Source organism: Cupressus sempervirens, chromosome 10 (genome assembly GCF_028749045.1).
Source record: "Cupressus sempervirens isolate cs-2001-9-10 chromosome 10, ASM2874904v1, whole genome shotgun sequence".
NCBI classification, from domain to species: domain Eukaryota; kingdom Viridiplantae; phylum Streptophyta; class Pinopsida; order Cupressales; family Cupressaceae; genus Cupressus; species Cupressus sempervirens.
This window is the reverse complement of record NC_143127.1, coordinates 768,646,202-768,654,322: the sequence shown is the minus strand read 5'-3', so window position 1 is coordinate 768,654,322 and position 8,121 is coordinate 768,646,202. Positions and strand designations below refer to the sequence as shown.

At 34.7% G+C, this 8,121-nt stretch overlaps 1 pseudogene; it reads left to right on the top strand.

Moving 5' to 3' along the window:
- The first annotated feature begins 5,790 nt into the window (after positions 1-5,790).
- Positions 5,791-6,000, top strand: LOC149536127 (large ribosomal subunit protein eL38z/eL38y pseudogene; annotated as a pseudogene).
- The last annotated feature ends 2,121 nt before the right edge of the window (positions 6,001-8,121 follow it).

Below are 8,121 nucleotides of genomic sequence, written 5' to 3'. Positions count from 1 at the left end.
TAAATAACAAGTAGAAAGAGTAAACTTCTGAGAGGGGGGTGAATCAGAAGTTAAAACATGAACCCATAAAATTTTCACCACACTTCCATCTCATGCATTCAATAGATAAACTAAAATAACATGCAAAGCACATACATATAAATCATGTAAATATGTAAGCAATCACACATTTGACACCAGATATGATTACCCAGAAACCCTCCAAGTGAGAAAGTAAAATCGAGGTGCGGATGACACCCACAAATCTTCACTACTATAGTTATAAAGTGTATCCAATTAAGGTTACAATGATTTGACCATTAATCATGATCTGCCCTATGAAAGACCCGCCCTGTTAAAGGCTTACAAAGATTGTTAAGTCTCACTTTGTTAGAGGATTTCAACACCCTGTTAGAAGTGTGCCTTGTTAGAGGATTTCAACTCATGACTAAGTAAACACCTTATTAAAGGATTTCATATAGCCTACTAGGACTGCTCTGTTAAGAGATTTCGACTGAAATCACTTGCTAAAATGTCTGAACATAGATCCTATGATTGGCACTTGCTTGCCTGATAACATATCACCTCTAAACACTTTTCTACTTAATCCTTTTCGATCAGATGTCTCACTGCTGTATAGTTCTCTCTATCCTCTATTCTTCTCTAACTAATTCTGTAATTCATCTCTTCTCCATAACTTCTAAGTGTCCATGAATGCTCTATTTGTGCATGCAAACTTCTCCTTCAATCCCTTACACACTCATATGAAATTCAGGGTTTTTTCCTCAAGAAGACTAGAAGACTTAGGGTTAGGTATGAATATATAGTTGAGATTCATCCATATTGCCTCTTAAACCTTCCCATTTTCTAATTGGCTACATGTAATTGCATAGGGAATATGTATATAGATTTATCCTTATCTCCAAAAGATCATAATCTATACTTAGGTTGACTAAAAAATGGTTTACATAGTTGTTTGTGCCATTACAAACAAATATGTCCAATCTATGTCACTCAACATATGAAGTTATTGATGCTCAGCATACACTGTAATTTTGTTCTGACTCGGCACCTGTATTGTTCGGCATCCACTGTGTTACTCGGCACCTAAATCACTAGGCATGGTCTATCTATTTGGCACTTGAGTGACTCAACACATGAGTGACTCAACACTCATTGCAACTCGGCATGGTCTAACATTTATATGTTGTACTAGACATGTATTACTAGTTTAGCATGAACTAATTAGATAACTTAAATGCCATGTTGACACTCAATTGTCAGAACCAATCTTAGATCAACAATCTCCCCCTTTGACATGAGTGTCAAAAACACTTGAATATACATAATCAATCTAATATTCTCGAGTATAACATAACTATGACTTGGCTTATATACAAAACTTCAAAATTTTCAAAATTTTGTAATAACCTATATATCTCAAAATGTATAACTCCCCCTAAGTTAATATGACTATTCTATATCCAAAATCTATGCTCCATCTGAGTAGATTTGTCTCTGTTGATACTCTTTTATAACTGACATCTCTGCCTTGTATTGCTCCCCCTTTCTTTGTTCTCCCCCACAAGATATTCTCTATCTCCATTTCTCTATCTTCCCTAATGCTTTATCTCCCCCTTTTTGACACTTATGTCAAATGGGCTATACACTTAAAGTGTATTTTTCCAAAAAGGATTTATGGACTTTAATGATAATTTTAAGATTTGCATCCCAGTTGTCACATGCAACATCCAATGACTTGAGTTGGATGGCAAGCTCGACAATAAGGTGTACTAGGCCATCTAGGGTAGAAAGATTGGGGTCTTTCTTTAGCAAAGTTTCTGCATACCCTAGTTCCTTCTGTAGTATCTCCATATGAGGAGTGAGGGACGCTTGAATATTTGTCAATTTGGCTCTTATGTTAGCCTCTTTTTCTATTAACATAACTAGTTGACTCTATGATTGAAGCAATGGATGAAAATTCTTCTCACTCTAAGTTGGGTTTGGAGGTAGCTTTGTACCTAATATGTTTAGATTCCTCTCCAGGCTTAGAATTTTGTGTCTGGTCTCTTGGGTGAAGAGTGTGGGGTCACACAATTTGGTGTACAATGAGAATATATTCTCAAGTACCTTCTTCACATCTTCAACCTTTGTTGCCAATGCAACGTGAGTTAGTGCTATTTCGCCAGATATCTTTTCATTGACTTTTCCTTGAAACTTCTTCTCATACCATTCTAAAAGTTTTGCACTTATATCCAAGTCTTCATTGTTTATCTTTTCTACAATGTTTGACAATTGTTCCAGTAGTGACTTGGTTTCTTCAGGAGTAGGCAAGCTAAATTCATCTAAAAGGATGTCTGTTATGTCTTGAAGTGCTTGCTTCTGCCTGAATTCCCTCCTTAGCATTTCTTGAACCTTTTTCTTCTCTAATGCTTGTTGCAAAATACCTATTTGTTCTAATGTAATTGTTGCATAATCAAACTTAGGTATTATTACCTCTTCATCAAGAGTGATATCACCATAGTGTGTTACCTTTTCAACTTTAGAATAATTTGAGCCTGGCACTGAGAATTGTAGGGGTATAGCTTTTGTGCTTGGATTTTCAAGAGCTTTTGTAGGTGAAGAGCTAGATCAGGTAAAGTTACCAATGCTTGGATGACTTCTTGCTTCTTCACCTTTGGTGTATCTTCACTCTCTTTAGATATGATCTTGTCAATCACAATGATTGTACTTGCACCTTGTGTTTGTGCTTTAGGTACAGATGCCTCAATCTATCTTGTTTGCTCTATTGTTGTCTCCTTTTCTTCTTCTACAATCTATTTCTGCTCAACACTGTCAAATTTCACTAGTGTGTCAACGTTAGTAGATATGTCTACTTGTGTTTGAATTAAATGTTGCACATGGGTAACTAAAGGGATGATAGAAGGTGGTTCTTTTGTATTCACCTTATCCCTTGTTGTGTCAGTTACTACCTTTTGGAGCTCATCTACACTCACCAAGATTGGATTCTCACGTAATTTTTCTTGGAGTGTAGACTGGTCCAATATCCTCTTCAAGTCACCTGCAGTCAATGGATTGATATTCTAAGCTAAAGCATTAGGAAAATCCTTAACAATAATTATTTTAGTTGACTTGACTGTGTCATGTGGGGGGTTGACACTCAGCACTTGTGTGTCCTGCACACTTTTTTCATCTTGCTGCAACTTAGCTATTGCCGTGTCATTGTCTTACTTTTCTAGTTCCTCCCCAACAATATTATCTATTCTTTCATCTTCTTGCATGTCATCATCATCTTTTTCATCTTGTTTTTCTTCATTCTTACCATCCTATTTGACATCAGAGGGATCAACCTCACCTTGCTTTACAGTGGTTAACCCATAGATTATTTTCCATATTTGGGTTGAATTTTTAACCGCATCTTCAATATTGTTTTGAAGAATGCTGAAGGCTCTATATTTAGATGTAAACCTAACAACATATCTCTTCATTGCCTTAGCTAGTTGTCCCTTTGTTAGCTCTGGCATTACTTGAGCTAAAGTTGATTCTCTAATTTGTTTCTCAAGATTTAAACAATAATGCCACCTTTGTTCCACAATGTCATATAGGCCCTTTGGTATAGTGTTATCAAATTCAAGTGGAGTGTTCTTGAATTTTGACATCATTGCATATACTACTTCTTCTACTAAATTTTTCTCCTCTCTACTCAATTTATCAAAATCAATACTCTTTAAACCAAATAAATCTGCATCATTTCTGACATTATCACATATATTTTAAAGATCAGATTGTGGATTGTGACTTACCACTTTGAATTGGCTTGTATCTTTTAATTTAGTCTTTCCTTCATCTGAGTTAGGCTATGCCACATATTTTCTTCTATATTTCTTCTACACTTGGTTGCCTTGTTTTTCTTGTTTGGCCTTCTCCTTTTCCTTTTGAGTTGTTGCTCTTGTGTTGGCTCTGGTGGTAGGGGCACTTGGCTTGACTGGGCTTGGCTTTACAATTTTTTTTGCCTTAGTTATAGGCTATGCTTTAGTCTTTCTCTTCTTTGTCTTGGCCTGTCTTGGTGCTTCATTGGTTTCTTCTCCCTTGACACCCTCTATTTCTTCTTCTTCTTTATCCTCTCCCAAGCCTTGGGTTAGCACAAGAGGTCCTTGGTTTTTTTCTTGTTCTTCCTCTTCATCCTCTTCATCCCCTTCCTCTTCTTCCTCTTCAACACCTTCATCAAATTTAGCCTTAAGTTTCTTCACTAATTTGTCCTTCTTCTTCAGTGTAGAGGCTATCTTTAATTCCATTTCTACCTTTGACTTCATTACATAATAGTTTCCAAAGATTTTTGCCTCTTTATAAAATTCCTCTACTAGAAATGTAGTTATGGTTGCTGAGGCTTCATCAACATTGATCTCATAACCTAAGGGTCTTAGCCATCTTACCCTAGCTGTAGCAGCCTGTACATATGTGTAATCATGTGTACAAGAAAACATATATCAGTTTAATGTTGCTTAACCAATGAAATAGGTATCCTCATCCTTTCTTTCATAGGCTTCTTAAAGTCTTCAAAGTAACTAGTCATTAGTGTTTCAAAATTCTCACCCATCTATTCAATAAACTCATTAAATGAACTCCAACTGACCTGTTTGTCTTCCATCCTACATTACCAAAAGATGGGATTGTATTCTATACATAGAAAAATATGCAAAGTAGAATTAATCCAAATTTGCACTATGCATTCAATCAAAGTGCATCATATAATCAAAAGCAAATAATAGTTGACTGTATCATTTTAATATAACTTAAAAGAAGAAACTCATCTACAATTTTATTTTTATATCGAAAAAATGCAAATTACAAAGGAAAGAAGAACAGTTCATAGAGAACTGATGGAAAGAATGAAGAAATAGAGAAACAAGATGCAAAACAGCCACAAAGGTACACATTCAATTTATCTAGATAAGACTATGAAGCACCCCTTTTTGCTGATTAGCTGAACTACTTGGTGTTGGAGACATGTCATGGTACTTAAAAGAAAAAACTTATCTATAATTAACCTTTTCTCAACAAGTTCATATACATAAAAACATTTGTATTTGTTAATCCAAATCACTTTTAATTTTACATGGTGAAAATTTCTTTTACAATTAGAACAGAGCACTAGTACTTACACTTCTTAACTTCACGAATTTGTAAAGTTTAAACTATGCATTGGATTTGGATGATTGATTTTTTGTTATCTTTTTAGCTACTTGTTGTGACTGGCAGTCACCATCGCCCAGGCCTGGGACCCCTGCTTTTCTTAATTTGCCAATTTTTTCCATATTTTTTGGAGTGCAGGTCAATGGAACCAAAGGAATGGTCAAAGTGAAAAAAATCCCCAACTATTTTAAAACTATGATTTCAACATTCCATGGAGTGGGATTTTAAGATAGTAGAGGATTCTTACATGAAGGACAAAATCCTTTGTTCAGAGAAAAGCCTGCTTTATACCATGGAGCGTAGATTTAATTAGGCAAGGAAAAATTGTGCAAGGGAACAAAATCCTTTACTCAGCAAAAAGCCTGCTCCCCGTAAATGTTGTAGCACAGAATTGGGCTAGTCGGGGAATGTTTGATGAAGGATAAAATCCTTCATTCAGAGAAAATCCCGCTCCCACAAATTGTGGAGCCCATAATTGAGCCGGTTAAGGAAAGTTTCCTTTGGAAGGCTAATCCCTGATTTTTGTGAAATTTCATTTTTAACATCCATTCAGGGAAAAAGTATCAGAGGAGGAGGGGAGGTGCTACGCTTGGGTTGTCAAATTTTGAGTATTTCACAATGTCGAAGCAAATAAATAAAATCAAGGATTTTCCTCTCACTACACATCGTAAAGATGCAACGTTCGTAAAGATTAAGAGGAGCAAAGATGTTGTGAAGTTTAAGGTTAGATGTTCAAAATACTTGTACACTCTTTTCATTTTTGACTCAGAGAAGGCTGACAAGCTCAAGCAATCCCTTCCATTAGGTTTGACTATTCACGACCTATAATTTTCCACAGAAGTGCAAGTTTTAATAGGGCCTTGGATATCTAAATGTTCTACTTTGTTTTAAGGATTCTCATTTTTTGTTGTGCAAGGATTTCTTTTTGACTTTAGCATGTGAAGTAGGCTATATCTGTGTGACAACTTCATAGTAATTTTAGAACAAGTACATCTTAAAAATGTGTTAGCACATTTTTAGCTGTGAGGTTTCATGGGGCAAAATTTTGTGGTTTTGATTTTTTCGAAGCCCCATTTATTGGCCTAAATGTGTAAAGAAAATGGAAGTCAGATCCACACTATTCAAAAGACTAGTATGATAGAGGTGTAAAGGTTTAGTAGGCTGAAAATTATAGAAAGGGAGCATTCATAAACTATGGGGCAATGACGCATGATTCCAAATCTTGTATAGAAAGACCTCGTAAAATTGGAGCAAAATGGACAAATAAGCAAATAGCACCTGACAAGAAAGTGGAGAATTTTGAGCTTGATTATGATGGAAAACATGATAGATGGAATGGCTATGATCTAGCTACATATGCTCGGGTTATAGATAGATATGAAGCCAGGGAAGAGGCAAGGAGAAAATATCTAAAACAGCAGCAGTTGAAAAGTTGGATTTAGAGAAAAGCAAAAAATGATTTTTTCTTTCAAAAAAGATTTTTTTTTTTGGATTTGCATTAAAAATTAAATTGTAATGATCCCATCTTTTGGCCTTCACGTTCTCCAAAGTCTAAGTGGAGGATAAGAAAAAATTAAATTAATTTCTTATAAAGTCATTAAATAAATTAAAATTAAAAGGTGGCTTTATATTTAATTAATTTAATTAATTATTGTATTACAAAGGAGATGCATATAGAGTGTGTATTAATTATTGGAAAGGTGGAAGCCTCTAGAAGCACAATTAATTATTGCAAGAGAGGAGTTTCTAGAGAGTGCATTAATTATTGGAAGGGGGAAGCTTCTAGCACTTGCAATTAATTAATGTTTTAGTTCTTTCTAGAAGAGTGAAGGAATAGGATAAATAGGGGTGAGAGTCTCATTGTTTAGCATGGGATTATTGTATCGGATGATGATGACTTGCATTTGATAAGAGCTTGGATGCGTGAATCACACTCCCTTCTTTTGGCAATAGAGGACGTTCATTCTCTGTTGTAACATTCTAGACGTCATTCCTTAGGGTTTGGCCTTTGGAATACATCTCTTTGTACTTGATTGCAACATTTTTAGAATTAATATAATTTCAGCAATTGATTTAGCTTTTGGACATCCAGGGGTGCCCATTACATAAATATTAGTTTTAGAGATATTTAATTTGATTGTTTAAATAATAATCCAAAAAAATTAAAAAAATGGAGAAAAGTTGGAGATGAATTTGATTTATTTGTTCATTGAAATATGGAAATTAATTAAATATTGATTTTAATTGATATTTAATAAATAAAATTGAAAAAAAATTAAAAAAATCAAACTGGGATAAAGAAATACTTAGCTTCATCATGAAGCTAAGGGCATCAAAATAACAACTTTTTGAAGCAAACAGGAAAAAAGTGACAAGTGGCACAAAAGATGGAAACCTTCATGGCTAAGTAAAGCAACTGACTAATTTTAGTCTACAGCTTTAAAGGCATCTTTTTTGAAGGATGATTTATATAAGAAACCCTCTCATTCATTCATGCTCACATCGAAATTTGAAGAGAAAACTGAGAATAGGAGTGAGATTCAAGGAGTTCAAGGAAGTGGATTTTTGGGAAATTTTCTAAAATTGTTGAGGAGTTTTCTAGGAATTCGTGACAGAGGATTTTGAATCCTATCAGAAAGGATTTTTTTTGCAGTGAGTTGTGAAAATTGCATATTTCTCGCGGAAGTATTGAAAAGTGAATCTTGAAAGGAGTATGGAAATTTTTTTGAAAATCCAAAATCTTTGTCTTATGGACAAGTTGTATCTATTTGTTTTTAATACTTTCCTTGCATAGTCTTATGTGTGTACATTTTTTGTTTTGCAGGAAAGGAGAATGATAGAGCCTAGGGGAACAGGAGAAACATGAGGACAACTGATAAAGAATGAAAGTAGAGGATTCTATCCTGAATCCAAAATTTTGTCAAAGTGGGCAGAAATCAGAGATACAAG